The 26,803-nt window shown below is 39.6% G+C and overlaps 1 protein-coding gene across 1 annotated transcript in view; it reads right to left on the reverse strand.

Annotated features, from left to right (window-relative positions):
• The window catches only part of LOC125317800, a 205,347-nt gene that overhangs the window by 155,340 nt on the left and 23,204 nt on the right, over positions 1-26,803 (reverse strand). The window lies entirely within an intron of this gene.

Here is a 26,803-nt window from a genome sequence, read left to right on the forward strand (position 1 = left end):
GAGCCTTCTCATCCCAGATAGGGAGCAGGAAGATTCTTCTGAGTCAACACACACACACAGATCCTCTCCCACATTAGTGCTGCCCAAGGAGGGGGCACAACAGTATCCCTGATGAGGCTGGGGCCTCCCTTTCAGTGCCACAGAAGCATCCAGCTCTCAATGAAGTTCAGTCTCTACACTTAGGAGGCAATGCCACCCAGGGGGTTTGAGACCTCTTTTTCTCCCCCTCACACAAAGTATATTCATTTGAGAAGCACCATTGTATAAAGGCAGCACTGAAGAGAAATCCCAATGCTTCGGTCTCAGGGCAAACAATAGAAAACTCAGCTGAAATTAGACAGTTTTGAAAAGCAGGGCATGTTGTTAGGTAGCCAAGCTGGAAAATTTTGACTCCTGACTTTTATACAAAAATATTTTTGACAAATAACAGTTTGAGAATTTTACTTCGTGTATAACCTACGTGTTTGAGTCACCCCTTCTCTGAAAATTCAGACATAAAACTCTAAATATCAACCAATCTGAGGAACTGATAGTGGACATGTGTGGATGAAGGGGTATGTAAATTCTTCTAGATACTATGTTGACGCAGTTGCAAATTTCCATATTGCATTACAGCAAAAAGACTATAATTTGTCACAGTCACACAAAATGAACTTGGAAAGCTATCTTGGCAGTATTTTTCCTAAACAAACTTCTAGTATCTCTCAAATGTGCTCTATATTTTCCATATTTGCCCAAATGCTTTGAAGTTTTGTTTCTAGCTCTGTTCCTTACATTTTTTTTTTAAATCACATCCTATATAAAAGTAAGATGAGAATACAGTTGAAGAAAACAGAAAAAAACATTATTTTTTTTGAAACAGATTGCTTCATTCAGACTGGTGGGAGGGAGGATAAAGGCTACTCTGCAGATCTGGTTGTCCATTGAGATGAAGGTGTTGAAAATGCAAGTGAAAATGTGTTAATGTTAACATTAATATTCTGCCAAGAGATAAACTTGACTTTTATATTAGAGGATCTTACATCAGGAGAATGCCTGGAATGGACATGTGGAGGGAACCTTTATATTTAGTTCAACATTTACATACCATAGTTTAAAAAAGGAGAAAAAAAAATGAAAGAAAATAAAAAAACAGAGAAGAGAAATTTGGAGGCTGTTCCTGTTACTAAAGTAGCAAGTTTTAAGGTAATGGAAAGAAACATCTCTGGCTGAACTTCATTTTCCACATTTGCAAAACACACACCTGTAAGTCTACTATCTTTGGACCGCAGCTGCTGTGCTTTGCACTCCAGGCTTAGCTGAAAGAAAAGAAATGAAATGCTTCTCTCTGGGAAAAAAAGCAGGTACATCATCTTAACAGAACACACCAGGGTAAGAAGATTGTGTTATATGACCAGTGACAAACTTTGGTTTTGTAAGTTCAATATGAAAACTTCTAGTTTGTTTTTACTGTATTCTTAGGTTTGTATTCTTGAAGGAGGGGAACGCACAGAGTCCCTTCTAGGCACAATTTTGGGCCAGCTGTAAAATTTGTCATAGGTGAATTGTCAGTAGGATTATTCTCCAGTGTGATCATATTGTTCACATCAACATGAGGGCAGTATGACCAGTATGGTTTTATTAAAGTTTCTTAAATAGATATTTTTTTAATCTAAGTGCAAGAAGGGAATGTATGATGCCAATTTCCTACTAGCATTCCTTAAAAAAACAGGGAAAAATTTTTATATGCCAGGTGGAAACAATGACCTTGTGAGAACTATTTACTAATAAAAGAAGCCATCAGAGGATAGAATATTCATAATAATTGGGAGCTTAATTAGATATCTGGCAGTGCTTAAGCAACTAATTTATTTGAAAAAAAAAAAAAAGCCAGATCAACTAGGGTCACCTCTCCAATGAAATGAGGAAAGTGACAGCAATGTTTTTCTTAATGTGTATTCAAAGCTAAAGTCCTTAAGTATCATTTGACTTTAAAAGAATGTTTTGACAGAGAAAAGGATTTCCTTTTGGGCTAATTTACATCAAGATTTCAACTATGGTTGATTCTAAAGGAAATAAAGGAATGTCTCCAAAAACAGTCTGCCGAAAAGAAAAAGCTAAATTGTCAAAAATACATTTTAAGCTTCCTTAAAAAAAAAGAAAGACTAATATATCTCAGGGTATGGGGTGCAGGTACCCAGGTACTGTCAGGGGCAACATCTTTGAGGAACATCCAGGGCTTCCCCATGCCAGGCACAGCAGGTTCCAGGCAGGAATGAAGGAGTGAACTTGAGCCTGCAAAAGGCTGGGGAGAGGGCAAGTGTTTTAATTTTGTATTTGTTTCCCATTACCCAAATCTGCTTTAACTGTCGATAAATCAAGTTAATTTCCCTCAAGTCGAGTCAGTTTTGGCTGTGATGATAACTGGTGAGCAATCTTCCTGTCTTTATATCCACCCAGGAGCATTTTCGTCTAATTTCCTACCCCTGTCCTGTTGAGCAAGGGAGGGAGGGAGTGCCTGGGTGGGCATCCAGGTGCTGGCCAAGGCATTATAACCCACCACATTCAGGGTGGAGGAGCCAAAGAACACCTCCTGCTGCCACCTCCCCGCTCCCATCCTATCACACCACACCACAGGTATGTCTTATCCTGCTAATGCAGGCTGAGGTCACAACAAGCAGCACAAGCCATTCCTACAGCGGGATATCTCCAAGGGAAGCAAATTTCCACTTTATTGTCAGGAAACAGCTACTTTTTAGTTCTGCACCATGAACACAACTGATAACATGAACTTTTTTAAACCACACAGAGGTCAGTACAGCAGAAGTTAAAATTCAATGCTTGTTTTAACAAAGTTAGTGAGATACAGAAAAAAATCACTCTTATGATACAATAGAAGCAGCCTTTTCTACAAAAAACTATAATTTGAAATTCCATAAAGCACCAAATGGGGAACATGAAGCCTTCTACTTCCAGGCATGTGAGCCAACCTTAGTAAATAGACAAAAGTGTACCATTTCATTTGGATCTAAGATACATGTACGTGCTACTACTGCATAGTAGCAAATTAAAAATAAAAGTACTTCAAAAACCTTTGCAACCCACAATCCTTTTGAGTTACTTTATATACCTTGGGGGAGCCCTAAGCTTTAACAGCAGAAGGACATCCGAATTGATTGAAACATGAGGAAAAACTGTGCAAGGTCAGCAAGGCAAGGTAGAAGATAGATCTCTTAATTATTAGGGGAAAAATGTATTTTCTTCAGGAGAGGTTCTGTTTATATCTTGGTTGTTTTATCCCAGTCCTTGCACTCTTCTTCACCTGAAACCATGTTTTTATTATTCTTTTTCAGGTTGCTTAATCCAATTTACTCTTGAAATAATTTCTATTTATTGCTAATGCATATGGTTTGCTACATTCTTCCCTTATTTGAACTCAAATGCTTCACTTCAATGCTTTGTCTACAAGTTTCCAAGTCTACTTGTCAACTCCATGGCATGTGACCTCACATTTTTGAAGCAACTAGTCTTAAACCACAGAGAGGTATCAATCTATAGCATTCCTTCAGTGTATTGCATCCCACTATGAGATGCCCTCTTAGCCTCAATTTATCTATGCTGTCTAATATACTACAGCCTGTAGCTAGGTCTGTCTAATCTGTCTTCATAACTCATATCCTCACAGTCCTAGGCACTTATACAATTCTTTGCTGCAGCCTCTTCAGTCTTGACAGCAGGTTTTTCAATATGGGAAAGAATTTGCTCACAGCATTTAGAAGCTGGGTGAAACTCAAATTACATTATTATAGATTTAATAATAAACGACAGACTCATTGGAAATAGTTTGAATGACTCCTTTTTGTAGATATTGTTATAAAATTTAATAAAGATAAAACTATTAGAGTTCAGTTGATAGTATCTTTCAAACATTTAAAGGAAAGTAAGGAACTTGAAATTACTGCCAAAAAATTATTTCTTCAGTAAGAACAATCAGCTTTTCAAGTAGATATTATGCTATGTGGTATCCATTTGGGAATTTGCTCCAGAAAAATCTTGCAAATATATACACATATATTGCAGTATGAAACTCTTAGAAAATGGATTAATTTATATTTCCATGGACAGTAATGTCAGTTTTCCCATACATTTAAAACCACTGCAGTATTTCATTCAAGTGAATACTTCTAAGAACAGACATGGGAATGTTCAGGTTTTTGTTTGTGGGGATCAAACAGACTGAAAGCACACTTTGCATCTGAAAATGCAGAAAACACTGAACTGGTATTGATATGGCATTCACCCTGTGCGGGGATCTAGTGAGGCACAATCCCAGAGCCAGGGTCTAACTGCTCTAAAGGAATCCAACAGTACTTGCTTTGAAGTCATTAACAGAAACACCTGCCCCACCAGATTCATCTTGGAAGATTTCTGGAGACTGGGAAGCCTGAGTTGTGGGTAAGGTGAAGATATTTTATCTTGCATTCTTTAACTAGTAGCTCATTTGCATCGAGAGAAAATCACAACAAAACCAGACCCCTCCATCCTTCCATCACCAAAGAAACGGTTCTACTCAAGTGGAAAAAAACTCCAGCACCACCCCCTTGTAATACCTACTACCAGCATTGCTTTCAGCCATTTTTGTACATACCATTACACACACACAAAAAGGTGAACAATCACTTTTCAAAGATTCATGTGCAAGAAAATAATGCGGAATGCTTAAGTAAACCAGAAGACCCAAACCTGCATTTTATAGGTCACAACAATATTTTGTGTGAAAAATCTGCTGTTAACCTCCTTTGGCACTTTGCACTTTGTTACACTGAGACAGGAAAAAATCTAGGAATTACTGTAAAATGCAGTAACTGCAAAACAAGTTTATAAAAATGCATCATTAAAATAATACTAATATTTAATCATATTTCATCACTACTGTAGTTATTCTTTTATCAAAACTCCCAGACAGGATCTGAACCAATTCCTTGACTGGATTCCCAACAAAGTCAAAAACATAACCAGAAAGGGATTAGTTAATGTAGGAAAATCACAAACACAAAGAAACGGAGCCGGGAAGATTTGGAACCTTGGTTGCATGCATAAAACTGATGTTACCTGAGGCACCACTGGACAGCCCAATATATCACAGAAATCTTACATCTATTTCAGACAGTGGGCTATTATTCCTACAGAAAAGAATGTTGTCTTGCCTGTGCTTTGCAGCCTTGTGAATGTTCGTTTCAGTGACAATGAAATTGCATGTAATCTCTTCTGATTACAACAAAATTGCTAGGATTTGCAAAGAACACATTTGAATTCATACATCCAAAAAGTAAACCAAGCTTATAACTTAGGCAACATAACTTTTGTAGATCTGACATCAGACCGTTCTGACTGAAAGGCTTAAGTCTGACTGAAAGGTTTAAGGAGGCTATTTTCGGATCCATCAATAAAAGACAGTTTCCCAAGGAACTGTGATATTTATGTGGAGGGAGAAAATCAGTTCTGCCTGCATAGATAGGAATGTACACTCTTTATCTGCAAATGTGACATTTTCTACTATGCATTTTGAAATAAAGGTTGTTCAGCAGTGTCAGACTTCCATAGCCGTGATGGGGAGCATGCACATAACTAAGCAAGGGACCTGTGCATCCAGTCACAGCTTCATTGACCTACAGCAGTACAATACAGCAATAATTACCAGACAGCTCAGAAAGAGACCTAAATAGGTAACTACCATCATCATAGAAAAGGATGGAGATACTGAAAAGATTACAGTGGCAAATCTACTACTTGCAATTTTAGCATAAAGCAATCTTTCAATGCTGAATTATCATCCAAGAAAATGAAGAAATACCTTTCTTCCATTCTGCATAAAGTCTGCTTCTGCAACACCTCCTTTTGACTTCAGAGGTGATTCACTAGGATTTCCATACCTGGATGGTTAAACAATCCAAACAATCCCTTGGGTTTGGGGTTTTTTTCATTAAGTATTATTAAACAAAACACTAATTTAATTAATTTTCTTGGGAGATAAAAATCAAATAGCAATCAGAATACCTTTAATTCCCTCTTTGCTGATCCACAGTATTCAATAAAATGAGAGAAAGGCTTTTGTTTCCAATATTACTACAGCACAGCAGTTTCTTTGTGTGGTTTTACACAGGTTTTGGACACTTGGTTTGGCAACTTTATTCAAACAAAAATTCAGATCTAACTCTTGCAGTGGTGGGAGGAGAAGGTGCTTTTAGGATTCAAATAGAAATAAAAATTCTCATGGAAGACAGGAAGAATTGTATTCCTAGTTGTTCACAAGAGTGTTAAATTTGTCTTCTCACCATCAGGACACCCATTGAAATTCCTAGCCATTAACAAAACAGTGAGGTCAGTGGCAATAAGTAAAAACAACTAATATCCAGCTAGAGAGAATCAAACAAACAGAGCCAGAAGTCAATTTTCAGAATCTTGGCTGACAGCAAAATAACTGTACGTCTCTCCTGAGGTTTCTAGTTTAAATTCTCTGTCAACGTAGCACAACGTAGCACACGCAAAGTCCTGCAGCAGCTGACTTCACTAGTCTCCCTGTCCTCTCCAGCACTAAGGACCAAACCCCACAAGCAATAACATGGTTGGCCTCACATTTAGAAGGCCTCACATGTTAGTCTATACTCACTGAAGTCTATACCCACACACATAGAACAGTTCCCTTCCTTCCTCTCCGGTCTGAGTTTTACCTGTGGGGGAGACAAGGGCCATGCACTGGGACTCTGTCCCTCTGTTTCCTCCCCCACAATACTAACTTAGAGGCAAGGCATCAGAGACAGGTACTATCATAGATTTGAGTCGTTCCTCCAGCTCAGCAGGATACAAGAGCAGCAGTTTGGCAGTGTATTTCCATTATGTTTGCTCTCCTCTGCTTCCCCATTCAGAGGGGGAAGTTCAGTCCAATCCTTTCTGGCTATGAAGAATTTTGCTTTATCAGAGTGGATTTGCTGCTTCAGTCACATCAATGACAGAGACCTTTAAAAGAAAAAGACTCCATTCCCTAATATCTTCTGCACCTTGACTGTCATGCTCAAACTTGAAGCTTGAGCTTTTCTACATAGTCAATCCACTTGTTAGCAAGATCTTAATCACTGCACATGATTAAGATCTGGGCTTAGATTTCACCCCAAAACTACAACAGCAGGAGCAAAAAAGCCTCCTCATACTAATGCTATTCTTAAATTCCATGGTCTGGACCATCTTCTAATCCTAACACAGATTTAGTGCTCTTCATCACAAAAGAATGAAGGAAAGAAATGAATGAAACAATTCTACTAGCTTCTTAACCTTTAATGCAGTTTAAGCATTGCCTGCTTTGCAAGTTACTGCACAGTCTGTTTGATCTTTAACACATGAAACTTTAAAACTTACTTATTGCAACTTTGTTCTTTCGCATTCTTTTTTTGCTTTCTTTCTGCTTTCCCTTTCTTCATTTCCAACATAATCTTTTGAATAGTCTAGCAATTTTTTTTCTGAAACTTACTGTGTATCTGTATTGTCTACAACAAAGATCCACAAATGTTCTTCCCACAGAAGTAAGTGGGCAAAGGCATATAAATCCCTTTGTGACTGTGGCCCCCAAGGCTTAGTGGATCCACCTACAAACTGGGTTTTGAACATACTTATTATTTTAAGTGACGGTCTTGTCCCCAGAGCTTATCATCTGATTAGGTAAAACAGGAGGAGGATAAGGTAAGGTTTGCTCCCATTAGCAGATGAGAATAAAGGTATATTTTCATTATCTAAGGTGATCCCAAAAGTCTGTGTTAGAAGCACAGTGAAGGTCATTTCTTCAGACTTGGCATCCAAGCAATATCCTACCTCCATATAAGATGTTTTTCTCCTTATTTGCAGTAATTCCTACTCTTTAGCTCAGGTTTTGTTTATCTAAATATGCACAGTGAACAAATTCTGATTACATGAGTCAAGTTACAACCACTTCTAAGCTGGACCAATGCATGCAAATACGGAGCAAGGAGGGGGCACCAGTCCTTCTCTCGGATATGGCCTCTTTCTTTGTAGTGGGCCACACAAGCTCTGCAGGACAAATATCCACTGTGCATGGGAACATGACTCTTTATGCCCATGTCTGGAACTGTTAATTACAGTTCACATGTCCAGCAGATGTTTATGAGCTCCATCCAACTGTTCCAGAAGTCCTGCATGGAGTTGTAAGTCGGCATTTTCTGCTTTAGTGGCTGAAAAGGTCATAAAGGATCCTCCTAGCATGACAATTTCAAGCTGAAACAGAGGTTACTGGAAGCTCTTACCACTTCTTCAGTTCCTCTTTACTGCCCCTCTTTGCACAGAAGACCTTGCAAGTATCACTATCCCACATTTGGATAACAAGATTAATGAGAGCTGAGCTCCAGAAAGTTCTTTATTAGGCATTTTTGTAATGAACTGTAATAAGTACTATGCCTACTGTGACCTACAACTGCCATTTCTGTGTGACCCAGGCTCTGAAATGTGTCACCTGGCCAATACTGTGGCAGTATAAATACCTAGAATATAGTTATAGATGACAATTCTTTTACCAACATAAATTATCTTTGTTCTATATACTTATTTACAGTATAGTTTTGCCACTGAATCTGAATTGGGAGCATTGCAGTTACATTCTATCAGTATTCTTACACTTAAGTAGCATGAAAAACAATTCTGGAAGCATTAATTAATTCTAAACAATCAGCTAGGAACCTTTCTTCTTCAGCACACAAGCAAATTCCCAATGACAGAACAGTGCAACCAGCATATTTACGTAAGGCTAACTTCCTCCCAGAAGATGTAAAATGTGTTTTTGACCAGACAAGAGTGTTATTGTTCTGCAGTATACACAGAATCTTATTAACCTGGCTGAGAAGATAAAAGGAATGGCAATAGCACAGTTAGTGAATTTTAATAGAAAGTCTATATATATACTGACTCTTGTTAAAATGAAGAAAAAGGGAGACATTTTTTTTACCCTGATGAGACAGAAGACAATTAGAGGAGTCGTTCCAAAACAAGATACAATTTTATCAACTGTGTTGCATTTTGGGCTATTGATAGGCCTTTACTTCCTTTCTGATTTTGCCCTATACACAGTGAATGAGCTGATGACCGACTGAAATGAGACAATAAACATCAGGAACTTCAGCACTGCACAGTCATTTTGTCCTTCCTGCTGAGACTACAGCCTCCATCCCTATGTTAGCAGCTTCCTCAGATCCCATTTAAAAAATCCTCTTAACACAGAGGTGTTCCTTCTTTCTCCTCTATGCTTTTCTGCTCTTCCTTAAACAGTTTTTGTCTGATCTTGGTTGAACAGGACTGTTTTGCTGAAGGTAAGAGAAGTCAAAGCCTACATACATTGACATGACTCAGTCTCAGAGTATATACTGAAAACAAAGAGGGGCAGCAATTGCTATTACTGAGAGATAACGTTAAAAAAAAGCCCTACAAGGAGCTCAGTATCAGCATATTACTATTTGGGAAGAGGACAAGAAACAACATTTTTCAGGTCATACTTGTGAGAAAGAATATTCTGTGCTCAGTTCATCAGTAACACATGGCTCCAAAGCAAATTGAATATTGCTTCATTTTCAGCCTCACTTTATATTTGAGGACTTTTTTGCTGATGTGAGCATTCACTTTATTCCCTTTGCATTTACTTGTAGTTCAATGTGCAGTGCTGATTTAAACCTCTCACCTTCTTTTGTCCCTTCAGATTGCACTCAGCTCCTTTTGTTCTTGTCATGCCATCCCTTTAAGAGTTTATGATGTTCATCCTACAATCTTCTAAGCAACTCTTTTCCTATGTAATATTTACACAACCTGGCTGAACATGGGAACAATCATGGCAGCACTTTCCCCGGTTTCTCTGATTCATTACTGGGGATAATAATCTAATTTTACTTCCATTAAAAACAGATATTACCTATGAGCAACCTACTTCAAAAAGCAAAAATTCTAATAGATTTGGGTTAACTTACAGAGAAAAGTATGTACATGTAGCACAGCCGTAATCAAATGAGGATTTGCAGTAATTTATGTTTTATAGCAGAAATTTCATTTGCACTTGTTACAATTCTTAATCAGGTCTCAGAAATACAAACTTAATCCCAGCCCTTTGCATCTTCAGGTTAATGAGCCCCAACCTGAAATAAGGAGAACTTGTTGATCAGTAAAAGACATCCCAACAACAGAAAAGCCTGGCCTTGAAAACTATTCATGCTACATCAGCAGGTGTTACAACTTCCATATTTATAACAAACATAACTCCGACTTCCTGAAGCAGTAAGAGAGTAGAAGTGTTTCAATTGTAGTAAAAGGTTAGGCAGGCCAAGGTAACCGATACTCGAAACAACACTCTCAAAAAGGGGTTCAAGCACCTCTCAGGTTTATTTTTTATTTCACAAGAATATTAAATGAAGTTTGATGAGAGTAAACAAAAGTTTCAAGCCTTGAGAACTCAAGAGGATGCCTGTTTATCACTAGTGCTCTGTGAACTGGAGCAAGCACTCTCAGATCTGCAGTGCACTGGTTGTGCTACACTTTTTGGGGCAGGGCAGGTTTTGAGCAGAAAGGAGGGGTGGAGAGAGGGTCTGGTGATCTGTTTCTGGGACACCATAAAGAAACGCACCCTGAAACAGCAATGTGTGGCCATATTACTCCTACTCTGTTGTCACACAGCAATCACACAATAATTAAATGAACAGTACGTGCCAAACAGATTAAATCAGGATTTCCTATTTTCTTATAATGAGGAGATAATTTCTTATTTCTGGTCACAAACAAAGTAAATGCAAAGAAGTAAAGCCACATTAGATGCCTTCCCTCAGAATCTCCTGAGGAGACATAGAGAGAGAAAACTGTCATCTGAGGTGAGACCTAAACTAAGAGAGACCCTTGGAGGGGGGTATAGAACCACCCACCAATGATTCTGAGCCTTTCTTCAGAGATGAAAAATAAAAATCCACCCACTCCCACCTTAGGCCCATGATTACCATGAGCATCATGATAGTAGAAAGCAGTGATAAAAAATGGTAACTTGGACCAGAACAAAGATAACTATTGCTCTACTGAGGCCTGAGACTGCAGAGTGGTCAGAGAGTCTCTGCCTTCCAGTCAGGCACTTTTCTCAGCAAGGTGCAAATAGCCTTAAGACATAAAAAAAGAACAGCTTTTCATCAGAGAGCCAGGAGATGTAATATTAATGTCAACAAGCAACAAAAAATAAGATGGGACTGCTCACCTTCTTGATCAGGAGTGAAGAGATGGTCCAATAATCTCTTGAGGAGCACTCTGGGGCCATCATCACACCAGCTTCCCAGAGAAAGGGAATGTGTTGGGCAATTCACCCCAAATCCTCACACTGGTAGGTAGTCACTAGACAACCCTCCCTTACAGTTACAACACACCCTGATATCAGAAGGGCACAGTTCTGGCCTGGATCTGGGTCATGAGGAACTTCGATGCCATTCTGTAGCTGTAAGCTGAAGTGCTTGTCAAAGGATTCATTGCATCTGCAACATCCCTTCATCTTAGCTGGTCTTTTGGCTAAAGAACCCAGAAAAAGAGGCCAAAGGACAATTTGTGAACTACACAGGTATACCTCCAAATGAAGGAGACTGATGTCTTGTGCAGTCTGATGACTGCTATGTTGTAAAATTTCCTTTTACAGTACGTGCTATCTTTACTGCTAGCAGAGGCTCTGGGGGGGGGGGGTGTTTTGTTGACTTTTCTTACTTGCTTGTTTTGGAGAATGGTAAATTGCCATTTCATAGCCTGGTAAGAAGTCATTTTTCTATGTATCACTGAAAGTAAAGGGTCTGTACAAAAATGAAACCAACCAAAAAAAATGCTATTTAAATATACTTTCTTAAAGTAATGAAGTTGAGAAGCTGCTGCAGTTACCAGCTGACAGATATGTAACTCTGGAAAAGAGTTAATTAATATAGTCAAATAGTTGTACCTTCTGTTCCTTATTATATCTTGTTGTGGACAACACTTCTAGGAATATCTCATTTCCTTTGTCATCTGAGCTGAAGGGGGAAAATGAGCTCTGATTTAAGATCCTATTTCCCAACATCTACTTCATAAGCTAGCTACTATACTTAATCAACAATGAGGCTATAAATATGCACACCTTGTTATTTCAATGTTTCACTTGATGAAACATAAGAGGCCACTAGTGGACAGCTAGAATAAGAATGAAGGATTACTGCAGTAGCTCCTAGATGACCTGATATAATGCAAACTTGATGATAGAGTCAAAACTGGGGGGAGGGCAATATTTCACTCTGCCAGGTTTCACTGACATAGACACCATATCAGGGCTATTATCCAGGATGGAAATTTAGATATGTTACAATTTATTTGGAAAAGACAGGCTGTTTAACAAGGAAACAAAAGAAATGATAGATTGAAACAGCGGAGTCCACCGCTTGTGACCAGGTGTACTATCACAGAAAAGAATAGCTAATAGACTTTAATGAAAGATGCAACACCACTTTTCCTTGGCCAGGTGTGATGTATTCCAATCTGAAAGGACCTTTTACACCTGAAATATTAATGAGAGGCATCTGAAAACAGAAAATGAGACCTGGCTGCACATAGGTGAAAATGTTATGATAAATATGCCACCTATGCATAAGATATATAGAGAAGGATCCATTGAAGAGGAGGGAGTATATATATAAGGAGATATACAATGAGTAGATTACAAAAGTGTTCACATGTGACAATCCATTTTCTACAGGAAATAAGGATGGATTGAGTTTAAGTTAATGTCCAGACCATCTTTTCAACATGTTATGGCATCAACACTCAGCACCGTTGCTATAGCAAAAGAAAGGGTGAAAACAAAATAAAGAGAGACAAAAAGATCAGTGAAAATGATCCGCTTCCTCCCACACATGCCTTTATTACAGAATTTTGCTTCCAAATGAGGCTGCCCTTCTGTACACATTCACATGAATTGAGGAGAAAGAGTTTCAAGGGACAGAGCAAATAATGAAGCTCTATGAAAATGACTTGCAGAGCCTTACATTTCTGGAATTTCTTCTATGAAAAAATGGCAACTGCATAGAAAGCCCCACCTCTAACAGGAAAACATCAGGTCCAATGAAGTATTTTCTCCCCAAATAATACATTTTTTTCTTGTGAACCTAAAGGAAGAGAGAAAAAGATTTCATAGTAGCCAGTCACACAGGGACGTGATTCAGAATAAAGGGCTGGAACACAGATCTCTCCAAACACTCCCAAATGTGCTAGTCACTGAGTTTCTGGCAATTCACTTCTGATCCATGCTGGGAAGAAAATACATTCTGAACTATTACAAAAATTTAGGCTATTTCAAATAACAGGAGATATCATCTAGCAAACCCTAATCTCCAGTCCCAGAGATACAGCAAAAGGATCAAAGCTATTCCAAAATCCACTGTTGGCTATGTAGCTCCACATCATATATTTGCAACACTTGCATGGACATTCTCTAGAAAATCAGCAGTAACCTCTCTGGAAATTAATTCTTCTCTCTTTGTACCACAAAAGAGCACAACACATTTTAATCCATTTTCAGTGTATGAAAATCTTTCCCTGATGGGATTTAAAAGAGAAATTAATCCCAAAACAGTGATTCCAGTACGATTCACAACCCTCCCATAAACTCCTCAGCACTGTTTCAGGACTAATTGACAATGCAGTTACATTGTTGGTGATATAAAAAGAACTCTACTGCAGTATTTCTTCAGTGTCTTATGACTTAAGTGCAGCAGGTATTTGCTGAAGCAAATAAAACTATCCAGTAAATCCTCTGTAACATTCTGGGGTAGGGAAAAGAGATAATATTTTCAAAAGCCTGCTACTGTAGAGTTGTTTTCATGATCCACCTGGGAAAAAAAGGCCATAGCTAAACTGAGTAAGACGACTTCACTTAGTTTCCCTGCAATAAAGATGAAATCATCACTGGGCAGCAACACACTGAATTTTAAACTCCGTGAATGGAAAGGATATTTTGAGGGGCATATATCTTTTTCCATTCATGCTGATGAATAAGTCAAGCACTTCATCATCAGACTTCATGATCATAAATGTAAAGTGATTTAAACCCCAGAATTCACAAGAAGTCACAGGAAATTTTGCTTTCTTACCATTACATTTTCAATAGATTGGCAGTGTGGCAGAGCCTCAATGCTGAATTGCAAATATTAGACTTAAAAATTCCTGCCCGTGCAGCACAGAACTATGATGCAAAGAGGCTGGGCAGGGGCTGCTATGCAGTGATCTGGTATCTGGGCCAGTAGCTAGTTCGTCTGCAGATTTTTGAGTCTATTAAGATTAATAAATATTTAAAAGCTCCACCACCAGCTCCAATGGCAAAGAAGACAGAGATCTGATGTTCTGATCTGTTTTCCTATTTAGACAGTCTTGAATAATTCCATGGCAGTGGCAGCCAACTGTGCTGATATTCCCAGTCACTGAATTAGCAGATAATGTTCTGAAGATGTGTAACACTGCATGGGTACCCCTATGGAGAAAAAGGCTCAAACACTGGGTTTAATGGATGCAGTAGCCTTGTCTTCAATGGGATCAGGATATTCTTTAATAAATATTTTTTTAAACTTAGACATGAAAAGTCCTGTAAATGTGTGTTGTAGTGAACCTGCCCTTATTACATTCAATATAAGAAACCTTCATATTTGTTGCACTTCTTTTGGTGTTTAAGACAGAACGAAAAAAGAGTCACTTTATCCAAGCTTGGTGATACCTAATTCAGTTTTGTTTGCATCCTGCTGAGATCATCCCACACTCTTGCAGACAGGAGGCAGTTAACTATTAGAATCTGCCAGAGTGAATCAGCAGGATCTATACAACTTCTCACTGCAGACTTCCATGTGTTGCAAATCAAGGAAGGCAAGAGAAAAATGCCTGGTTATATCCCTGATTCAGACAAAGTCTGAGTTACTAAAAAGAAGCTGGGTTATTTTTTGGGAGAGAAAAAAAATCAAACAAAAATAACCAACCAAGCAAAACAAAAACAAACAGGGTAATTAGCATATGCCAGAGATGGCAGAAGTATATTGCTTCCTTCCAATAAATCACAGAGACACCAGCATAGCTCAATAACAGCAAGCATTGCAAAACTGCTACGTTATATAGTTGTTTTTTCTCTCAAGTACACAATTACAATTAATAATAATTCAATTAAATGAGTGTGTTACACATTAAAAAAAATTATTTTTAGCTAGGAATAAACATCTTTTCTATAATGCCTTTGGAAGATTGGGATTTTTGTTTGGTTGGTTTGTGTGTATGTGTTTTTCCAGTGGAATTTTTATAAGCACACAACTAAAGATGACTCAGATTTTTAATGAAGAGAATTGGGATAAATATTTGCAATAAGACAGAAGGGACAAGTCTACTGCAGAGTCCCACAGTTTTATAAAAAATGCTAAAGCTAAGCTTGTTGAACTCTGGACGCTGTATTAGCAGGCAGAGGCTGGGAATACTAATCACAGAAAACTTGCAGTAAATCTGAGAGATAAACAACAGGGTCAGGGACTGAAAATTTCTGGCAGATAAGCTTTGTGCCAGAAATGTTTTAAGGATGGTAAAAAATACTGCAAAACTGCCATGCAATAATGGAAGAGGGCATCACATTCTCCCCTGAGAAATCTGTTCTCATTTGGGCATGAATCACCGCTTACTTGAATGTGAGACCCTCTTCTCCCAAGATGTAAATTACACAAGTACAGTATCATTGCCACCAGCAGCAACAGCTGCCAACAAGTCCTTCATGGAATTGCTCCCTATCCTGTTCATACGGCAAAAAGGTGCCAACATGCTGAACGTACATACACCCTTAATCGGTAAAAAAGAGAAGCTGTTGCACATACATGAGCTTTTCCCCATTATTTGCTTTTAAAAGAATATCCTCACCACCTTGTTGGAAAACCAGAGCAGAAGGGCAAGGAACTAATGGGGAAATTTTAGTGCATCTGAATGGTTTGAAAACAGAAAGGTGATGTCAATTACACTGACAGTAAAAACCATGGCAATTAAATCACTTTGGTAAACAAAATTATTACAATTTTCTGCACAGCATCACTACATTGAAAACAAATGAGAAAAGTTTAGATTTGTAATCAACAGAGAAAAAGAAACTATATAATTCTATTATCTTTAAATTAATTCTGTTGTTGGACAGATGAGATATGTGCTAGTACAAGATACCTGAATAATTAATTTGCATAATTTCAAAAAAAAAAGCATGTGAATTTATCACTAGTCAAGAAGAGTGCATTACTTTCTTGCATAATTTCAAGGTAATGTGCAGGAAAATAGGAATTATAGGCTTTCCTCTTAGAAACTTGGGGGGAAAAAACCAAATAATGTCAGGATGAGAACTGTTGAATGATTTCATAATTAAAACTGGAGTCCTAAAGTCTTTACTATGAAAATGCATGATTTTTTTAAAGGACCAGTAAGTTGTTTCTCCAGCCCCCACTGCTAGAAACTTGCACTTTTGTCTGCAATTCCTAAGCTTCAGCTTCCAGTTGTCCACTCCCAGTGTATCTACTTGTCATGGTTTAACCCCAGCCAGCAGCCAAGCCCCACGCAGCTGCTGGCTCACTCCGCCACCAGCAGGGTCGGGGGGACAGTTGGAAGGGTGAAAGTGAGAAAAATCACGGGCTGAGATAAAAACAGTTTAATAGGTGAAGCAAAAGCCATGCACACAAGCAAAGCAAAACCAGGAATTAATTCACTGCTTCCCACGGCTGGGCAGGTGTTCAGCCATCTCCAGGAGAGCAGGACCTCATTACACGTAATGGTAACTAGGGAAGACAAACACCATCACTCCAAACATTCCCCGTTCTTCTACTTCCCCTTATACTGAGGATGATGACCCATGGTCTGGAATGTCCCTTTGGACAATTAAGGTGACCTGTCCCAGCTGTGTCTCCTCCCGACCTCCCATGGACCCCCAGCCCCCTCAGCAGCATGGCAGTACAAAAAGCAGAAAAGGCCTTGGCTCTGTGTAAGCCCTGCTCAGCAGTAACAAAAACATCTCTGTATTATCAATCCTGTGTTCAGCACAAATCCAGTACATAGCCCCATACCAGCCACTGTGAAGAAAATTAACTCTACCCCAGCCAAAAGCAGCTCACTCCAAAATTCATCAGACTTCTGCTGTGAGACAGCTTCTTGCTACACAGGCACTATGTCTACTTTTAAATGTCCTCTGCAGTGAACTGAATTTCTTTTTTCACTCTCTTGAAAGGAAGACTATGATGAAGTGTCAGAAAATAGCCTTGTATTTGCCTTCTGAACTCTTCCCAGCTAGCCAACCTACTCATATGTAAGCATGCAGACAACACAATTGCACTGAGTGGCACTACTTTCATTAATGCCAAAACAGTAATAGCATGGCTATATTTTCATTCAATATGCAGCCCACTGACATTTGCTAGGACCTCACTCATCCCTGTAATGGGAGTTCAGCTCAGGCTCACAGTCACTGCACCTGCTGGGGCCCAGAGCTATTGCCCCACGTCTGCCCAGACAAGCCAGGCAAGAAAGTGCTGCTCACTGTTGGCTGCCCCCCTCTCTGGCTGCGGTTCCCACGTCATTCTGGAAAGCTCATCTTCTCCCATGATAACCCTGATACTTCTAAATGACTCTTCTGCCTTTACTTTATGCTTCATTAACCTCTTGTTTTGTGAAACTTCATCAGCAATTATTTTGTTCAACACTGGCGAAAATTTTTTAAAAACCCAGCATTTTTAGAGAAGGATGTGGGCTTCTTCACCCTACTTTCTTGATCTCCCACTCTTGCTAAGGACAAGCATAGCCTTTTCAAACAGAGCATCTGAACTTGCTCATTGAAACATCTTATTATTACATTTTAATTCATTTAATATATGCTATATTGATTTCACTTGGCAGTAATTATTTTTCTAATCAGAATGCTTCTCTGCCAAAAGCCAGTTGTTTTACTGTAGTCCGTGACAAGTGTTGCCTTTATCTCACAGATTTGTAATTTAATTAAAACTGATACCAAAGAAATAAATGAACTGTTTATTATAAAACCATGTTGAATAGCACTCATCACAATGAAGGGATTATGGCTTATATTGATTGTTATCATTCTTTCCATGATTTGTTAAGAACTGATAAAAGGCTGGCCAATTTAAAGCTACCTAGCACAGCCTGTTAATTTATAAACATACAGATGGAACATTAGTTTTTATTGTGTCCGCCATATCTTCTATAACTCTCCCAGAGATGCTGAACTCAAGTGGTTTGGAGAACTCTTCAGCCAGTTCTTTCAGCACTCCTGGCTGCACTGCAAGATTGCAGTGTTCAATGGGAGCAGCAGCTACTCACCAACAATGCTGCTCACATACATCGCCACATTTCCAGGCACTTGCTCTTCCCTCTGGGTACTGACATTTGAATTTGTGCATTTGCTGACTAGGTGAAGGAAAGAAAGAACACTACAACACTTCTTATGAGGGAAACAAAGGGCAACATATTTCAAAATTTTCCAGTGGAACCTAATTCCCAAAATTTAAAACAGTAAACATTGTCTTTCTTTTCTTGAAAATACTTGAAGAGTAGTGAGTAGCTCTGAAAAGAGAAAACAAACAACAAGCAAACAAAACCAACAAAAATGCAACGAAGAAGCCCAAAGCCAAGAGGACAAACACAAGAGAAGAGAGCAAGTAGGACAGGAGAAGACAGGTTGGTAACAAGGAGCAGCTGGGCAGTCCCCAGGGAAATCCTGTGACTGAATCACAGCTACTGACCTCCCAGCCAGGGCTGAAGCACGCAGTGAGGCAAGGCATCCTCTGGGAAACAGAAGCCTTTGCTGTGCTGCCAGCCTGAAACCTTTCTGATCGCTCTGTTAGTCCTCTCCAGCAGCTCTACACAGCTCCATATTTCACCCTCACAGAGGAATGTAACACTTGTCCAGAAACATTCCAAGGATAACAAGGACATACTTACTCCTGTGAGCACAAAAATCACCCTGAAGATTAAATGCAATAAATATGCCTACTCTAATCTTGGGATTATGGAACCCAGCCAAGAACTGGAGTTCCCATCAGCACTGATTAAAGACATGTTTTTTACAGTATGAGCAGGACATATGGTGAGTGGACGCCACATAAATTACAATACTCACCAGCAAAGGTCAAAGAAACCGAAAGTGTAGTAAGAAACAAGCAAATAAATGACCAGAGTATCTTTACTGAACCAACAGAAACTTAGGCTCTCAGTGTGCTGTTATAGCACACCATTTTAAGGAGCTGGACTGATTACTATCTCTCCAGATTGAGAGAGAATAGTAACTAACACCTGAGAATGCTAAAATAACTTTTACAAGAAGGTTTCAAAATACTCCAAACAAAAAATAGAGAGATAATGGTCCAAATCTAAAGTCTAAAACTGAGTCATAGAACACAGGCATTACATCCCTGTGATCTAAATGCATTATCTTTTCTAAAATTCATGTCAAAGTAATACATGCATAGACAGAGAGCTAACCATAGCTCTCGATGTACAAACAGAAACACATAGCCTATTTTGACAGAAGGATTTTTCAAAGTCTGAGATGTTCCAGAGTAGGAACCAGCAGCCTGTGCAGCATAGGTATCACATGCTTTCATCTGACTGCTGCCTTGAAAATGAGAGGACCATGCAGCTTCAATACCCAGAATATTATGAGACTTTATTCAGATTAAAGCTGAGTACGACATTTGCCAGGCCTCAAGGTAACAAGAAAATAGCTAACCATGCCCAAAATATTTAAATGCCAGTACAGACTCTCAGGTGACTTATTACTGATCACCCCACTTCTGCCAAGGTCTAGGAACACAAACATGTTCCTCGTGTCCCATGGGTTTTGAGTCACTTCCACAGTCATATGTTAAATAAATGTTCTTAGCTGAGGAGACAGTCCCAGTTCCTACCAAATAATGACCCAGACTGCTGTGGCAACACAAGAGAAAGAGAGCTCCCCCTTGAGTCCAGAGGAGGACCACCAAGATGATTGGAGGGATTGAGCACCTCTCCTGTTAGAAAGAGCTGAGAGAATTGGGATTGATCAGCCTGGAAAAGAGAAGGCTTTGGTGTGACCTAATTGCAGCCTTCCAGTACCTGAAGGAAGCCTTCAAGAAAGATTGAGAGGGTCTTTTCACAAGGGCATGTAGGGACACAACAAGGGGGAATGGCTTCAAACTGAAAGACAGTAGGTTTAGATTGGATACTAGGAAGAAATTATTTACTGTGAGGGGTGGTGAGGCACTGGCACAGGTTGCCCAAAGAAGCTGTGAATGCCCCATCCCTGGAAGTGTTCAAGGCCAGGCTGGATGGAGCTCTGAGGAACCTGGTCTAGTGAAAGGTATCCCTGCCCATGGCACAGAGGCTGGAATTGGGTAATACCCTTACAACCCAAACCCAAATTCTATGATTATGTGATTCTCTTCATGTCCTCACAATCACAGTCTGGTGCTTCAAAACTTCACATGTCAATCATGCACACAACAGGACCTTTACCATTGTCAATGTGTGGCTTCACCTACATGCCACACACAATCAAAACAGAGCAGTGAGGCCAAAGCTCTGAACAAGAACACTGGCAGGTGAATCTATTGAGAGAGAAGTGGACAAAAAATATCTCCCTGCATTGCTAAGAACCTAATTCTGCCATCTGATCAGTGTTCCTATCAGTGCTCCCTGAAAACAATGAGGCTTCACTTGATTTCAAGAGGATCACCTAAAAGGTCTTTGTATCCCAAAACAAGAATTATTTTCTCTGCTGGAAGTACGAAAAGGGCTGACTAATACACCACTTTTTACCCAGTGCAAGCCTCCAAAGGAATTTTGCACAGCCACCTGCATGAGCACCCAGGGGAGTCCTGTGCTTGTCTCATCAGCCATGAAATCCTGAGCTGAACAAAGCAAGGTCAAACATTTTCTGTACAGACACTGATGTCACCTTTTCACAAGAATCAGTCTTGACACATTTTTTTTATGTTGTTCTCCATTACAGTGATGCCGTATTTCAACTACTACAAGGAAAAAGAACAGCCTGTAGGCCAGAACAGAACTACAATGGAATGGCAACCTGACACACTGGATGTAAGTGCGCATATATTAAAAGAAGCCCTTTTCCTCCTGGTCAGCTGGCACTGAGGAGAGCACAGTCCCCAGGAATAACGTCCTGTTTTACATCACGTGTAACCTCTGCATCCAAAACCGAGGCAGGAGTGGTTCAAGAGTTTGTGGGTGTGTTCTGGATCAGTGCCATGCCAAAATCAACAGCAGCACTGCAAGAAGGTGACAGAGAAGGCGGAAATGCAAATCTGCAGTCAAGACCAGGAGGAAGAGGTGGGATTCTAGTTAGTTATTCTACCTTGTGGGTGACTGCATCTGCAAATTAAAGAGATGACGAAAACCGTTTGAAGTTCAGTGAGGGTACCATTATAAGAGAGGAATAACAGAAAGCTGGTCTTAGCTCGCATTCCCCAATATCATTCTTACAGTTTTCTTGCTAGACAGAGATGTTTCCTTCTTTTTATTCCCATCACCTTAACACTGGACTGAATGAACTTGCAGACGTGTACAGACTAGTGCACATACGATTAATACAGATTTGAACCTGCAATTATCTTCATTAGTGCTTGTTTTGAGTAGTGTGGATGTTTTTCTCACAAAGTGTTCCCTTTGCATCTTCCAAGCAATCAAGTGCTATAAAAACAGCTTTGAAAAACTACCATCGTTTACACTTTATTCTTCCAATAAATACTCCTGTCAATATTGATTAATACTGAATAGTTAATACTACATCATTTTAAGAGCTATTGCAGAAATTACTGAGCAGAGAGAAAAAACTGAAAACTTCAACTTTTCACTGTCTCCAATTGCAGATGTTATTGGTTCCTATTAGCTCATTGGAGGACTTCAAAAACAACTGTATATTTTCCTAAGCTACAAAACATTGAGTGAATTATCCACTGTATTAAACTAAAGATATTGTCTCCAGAATATTCAGATAGTGTTTTCCTGTTGTACAGACATTATTCTGTAAAAACATTTGTGAATTAATTCCATGCTGAAACATAAAAACAGGAGAAAAAGGGTATGAACTATTTATCTGTAAGGTAATTGTCTGTAGGCAGACAGTTGGTTTGTAGCAGACTGTATTTTTCCTTTTAATCCATAGGTCAGATCTCAGGTCCAGTATTCTGGTCCCTTCTGAAAAAACACACAGATTATCAAGGGTACAGTGCATTTCCAATGGCTCTACAGAAGTGCATCCAGTGAAATATTACTAGGTCAGGGAGGGAGCCAGGAGGGCAGCATAAGTAAGCAAAACCTAGTCTTCCTCCTAAAGCTATATGCAGTTCAGCACAACATCTTTGCTGTGATTTTCTTCCAGTTCCATGTACACTAGAGTGAAAAGGAATTATCCCTAGTGTGGCAAAACCATACAGGAGGAAGTAATCTTATATCTGTTCATACTCTATTTTCATATTTCCATGTTTACTATGGCAATTCATTGTGTTTTGTAAGCCTATCATCAAATGATGAATTTTTATTGCATTTAAGCTTCATGATAAATAGAGCACCTAGCATACCTAATTATTACAGCCTATGCTCGTTACCACAGGAAGCTACATTCCAAAGTTGTTTAGGGTAGACAGCTCCCCCGGTCCCAGGTCCTTCCTCATTAAGCCACAATTAGTATGATAAATGGGGGTGGTTATTTGGTTACAGGCAATAATGGCACTGCTTGCTCATCAAAAAATGGGGAGAAATAATTAAATATTACAAGAAATGGCTTAATAATTAATAATAATACCTCAGTCACCAGCAAATAAAGCAGAAGTACATCCAGGTGTTCATTATAGGCTGCAGTTCAAAGACAACATGGCCTTAACCTCAAAATAGCTATCAGCATTAATGTGGTAGGCAGAAGGATGAAATCGTGCTTGCCCTTGACAGGAGTGCTGCAAGGTGCTTGAGACAGAGTGTGTACAGTCAAGCTGAAGCTGGAGTTGGTAATCATTTTGGCTAAAGCAGCTGCAGCCTGAGGAGCCTGTGAGTGCATCCTTGGTGGCTCCCTAATTCGTAAGTATCATCTAGGAAAGCATCTCCCTGTCCAAAAAGAGCACTTGAGCATCCAATTTTTTAATATACATTGAATTAAGGAAGACTATTCTGAGGCATATGGTCAGTACTAGGTTAAATGAAAAGGATTCCATTTTCTGTCACTTAGTTACAAATACAGAATTACATAATCTCATTTAATTGCACTCTTCACCTCTTTAACATCCTCAGCCTTCTGTCTCAAGCCATCTCTCCTCAGGAAACACATCCTGCTGACTGAAACTGCCTTCCTATAATTAAGCTCAGCATCTTCTTTTCTCCCAGGGGTCCACAAGACCACATCCGTGTCATAGAAATCAAATGCAACAGGGCTCAGCAGCACCTCGAGAGGGTCACCTAATTCGCCTTTCGTCCCAAAGGCAGGATCAACTTCTTCTAAATTGTTCTTGACAGAAGTTCATTTAATCTGCTCTTAAATCCTCCAGTGGCTCCACAGCCTTCCTCAGCAATCCAGGCTGTGATCAGCCTCCTTTACCATCAGAAAACTCCAAATGCTCAAGGTACATTTTCTTTACTGTAATTTAGCCCATCACTTCTTGTACCAGTCTGTCAAAGATACAACTGCATCAAGTCAGAGAATTTTACTTGACTTAATTTACTGCCAACTAACACAAACATACAATCACTGGTTCACAGTAAGGGGAAAAAAAAACCAAACAGAAATCACTGTGCAAAAACCTACTTAAATTCCTGTCCTTCCCCTTCCTGCTCTCAAGTATTCTCACTTTTGCCTTTTTTTAATCTCAGTGCACCAAAATTCCTCCAGTGAGGCATGGTTGTATGGGAGGCTGAAGCAGTCTAACTCATTCTAACACTCTATGGTTAAGGTTTCCTGCCATGTTCCTTAGTTTCCCTTTCCCAGTGTGGGTTACCCACGAACCCCAGCCCCTCAGCAATGTCCCATCATAGGTCAACCATGGCCACAATCTCCCTGTTGTGCCCTTTCCCCAAGCATGTTCAAGCATGCAGGTCTGTTGACTTCTCCAAGCAAACTGGTGCCCACAGGTAGATACAACATCCTCTCTGGAGCCGCACCAAGCCGCTTTCGAGCAGCAGCCACACGCTTTGCCTGTGAGTCATGGGCAGTTCAGGGAGGAGGGGCTGGCAGCAGTGCAGTGGTGCTCAGCTGCCTCCAGCCTGAGGGCCCTCATCTCTAGGCTCTTAAGACAGCTGGTGGTCAATACCTGCAGACATGTCCCTGGTTTTGGCCTTTTGTCTTTCCCTCTGTTCCCAGTGCTGCTCCTAGAACAAGTAAAGTGTGGTACTGGTCTCAGGTTGCACAGGCAGGATGTGACTTTTGCACAGATATCCCTGGGGGTAGCCACATCCAGCTCATCTCCACCCCTGACGGAGCCCTGATCTGCTCAGCTGCTCAGAACTGCTCTTCTTATCAGCCCTGCTATTCTTGAAGTCAGGCTCTCTTCCTTCATATTTCAGTTTCATTGCTCTGCTGCTGAAGGTACTTACACATGCACTTAAGTACTTTCCTTTGCTTAATCAAAGCCTGTGTACTTGTATGCAAACATACTAATTGCAGGCAAAATTGCTGTTATGTAAGCCACTACCTGATGTTTTTCATGGAGTTAGAAATGCACAACAAAGACCTTTGCGCCCATTAAACATTTTAGGAAAAGCTTTTAACTTTAGGTGAGGAAATGTGTCATGGGGAATTTGAGTGCATTACCATCAATATCATTAGAAGAGAAGAATAATTTATTCCTGACAGTTGTCTTTTACAGCATGTCATTAGAACGATCCCTTTATAGCATCCATTCATACACATGACATCTTAAGTCATACCAATCCATCTTCCTCAGCAGATAAAAGACTATGATCTTTCTAATATCTCATTTTTTCATTTGAATGCCTGAGTCAAAAATCATTTCACAAGCATTAACAAGTCCAGCCTATCCATTTCCTGGAGTCCTCAAGCACTTTCTAGAGCCATCTTTTCTTCCTTTCTTTCTGCCCTCACCCCAATTTGTAAAAGAAAATTAAGTACAAGAGTGCAAGACACTTCCCAAATGAAGGACTAAGTGAAACAGAGCATTTTTACCAACCCAGATTACTGATAAGCATATGATTTTGTCATCAAGAAGCCTGTCTGACCAGATGGAATATACACCTCATCTGTTTGGTTTTCAAAGCCACCCCCCACAAAAATAATCTCTGAGTTGGAGAAGACTAACAGCACATATGAGGACAGCTGTCTCTCTGAGATGCTTGGAACAGACAACAAACCAGTTGGGATTTGGTGACCAGCCTAGCAGAGGCTCCTTGCTCTGGTGCTATGTAAAATTCTCATAATAGTTAATATCGGACCTCAAGCTCTCCTCAGTCCTATCTTAGACCTCTACCGTTCATTTGCTCTGATCTCTCGCTAGACATAAATATCTCTCACTAGAGAGACAAATATGTACACCTCACATTGTGCTTTCCTCACTTAAAGCAGACGGGGAAACTGAGGTAACTTCCACACATATTTACATCTTCATAACCTGGAACCATCATCCTGCAGCTGACCAGCTTGTCCTAAATTCAACGTCTTTTACATTTTTGTGGTAAATCTCAGTAAACAAATGTGCTTCCTCTCCTCTGCAAGTAAATATTTTTTCACACTTAGGTTCTTGACACAACTCTACTGGTTCATCATTTCACACCTGCCTTCTTCAAGGAGTGTAACAGTAAGACTTTCCATTCCATACACTGCATCTAGATGGGTAAGGTCCAGCCTAACATCCACTGACAATAATGGTGTGATATTAAATCAGACTCACAGGATGTGTTCCCTTCATACAAAGAAGGGAACAGGGTAACTGTGTTCAGTCTATGGAAATACTTCATGTACTGACTCACACAGTGCTTCTTTACATATCCTAAGACTTATTTGCCCAGTCTCCTGTTAATTGTTTGCATTGCTGGCCCTCGATGTCAGCATGCTGTCACTGAAGAAACATATTATTATGATAGGGCTTTTAGCACAAAGATTACTTATCAATGGAAGACAAAAAAAAAGCAAGAGTACCCGTTCAAGATCTTGTAATATAATTAGCACAGCATAATAGATAAGAGTTTTAATGCAGTAATCACCTCCTTGATTGTGGAGGGAAACATTAACAGTTTTATCTTCTGCTGCAATATTAAAGAACTGAAGTATATTCCTCAGCAGCTGAAGGTATCTCTTCACAGCCAAGTCAGTACCAACCAGAAAAGAGACAAAGAAGTAAAACCTGTACACTTCTGTAAAGGCAAACCTTCAGATTGGTAGCTTGTTTGGTGATGGATAATGAAATGCACATTTATTTCTCGCTACCCTCTGCTCCAATACGAAAATGGCAGTGCAAGCCACAATCCTCTCAGTCAGAACATACAATCAATAAAAGAAATATATGCAGAATTCACCTCACTGTGTCTAGTACATGGCACTGAATCTGAACTTTCAGTCATCCCAAAAGCAATCCCTTCCCAAAATCCACAGGGAAGTCATCTCCCTGTATTTTGTTCATACAGAAGTCAGATTTTCTAGTAGACCATCATATATATTTCTGAAATCCATGGTCAAGTGAGTTCCATTTTAAGTATTTAATATTAGGTAGAATTCTTTGGAGTTATATGGAACGGA

The sequence above is a fragment of the Corvus hawaiiensis genome, chromosome 2 (genome assembly GCF_020740725.1).
Source record: "Corvus hawaiiensis isolate bCorHaw1 chromosome 2, bCorHaw1.pri.cur, whole genome shotgun sequence".
Taxonomy (NCBI): Eukaryota; Metazoa; Chordata; class Aves; order Passeriformes; family Corvidae; genus Corvus; species Corvus hawaiiensis.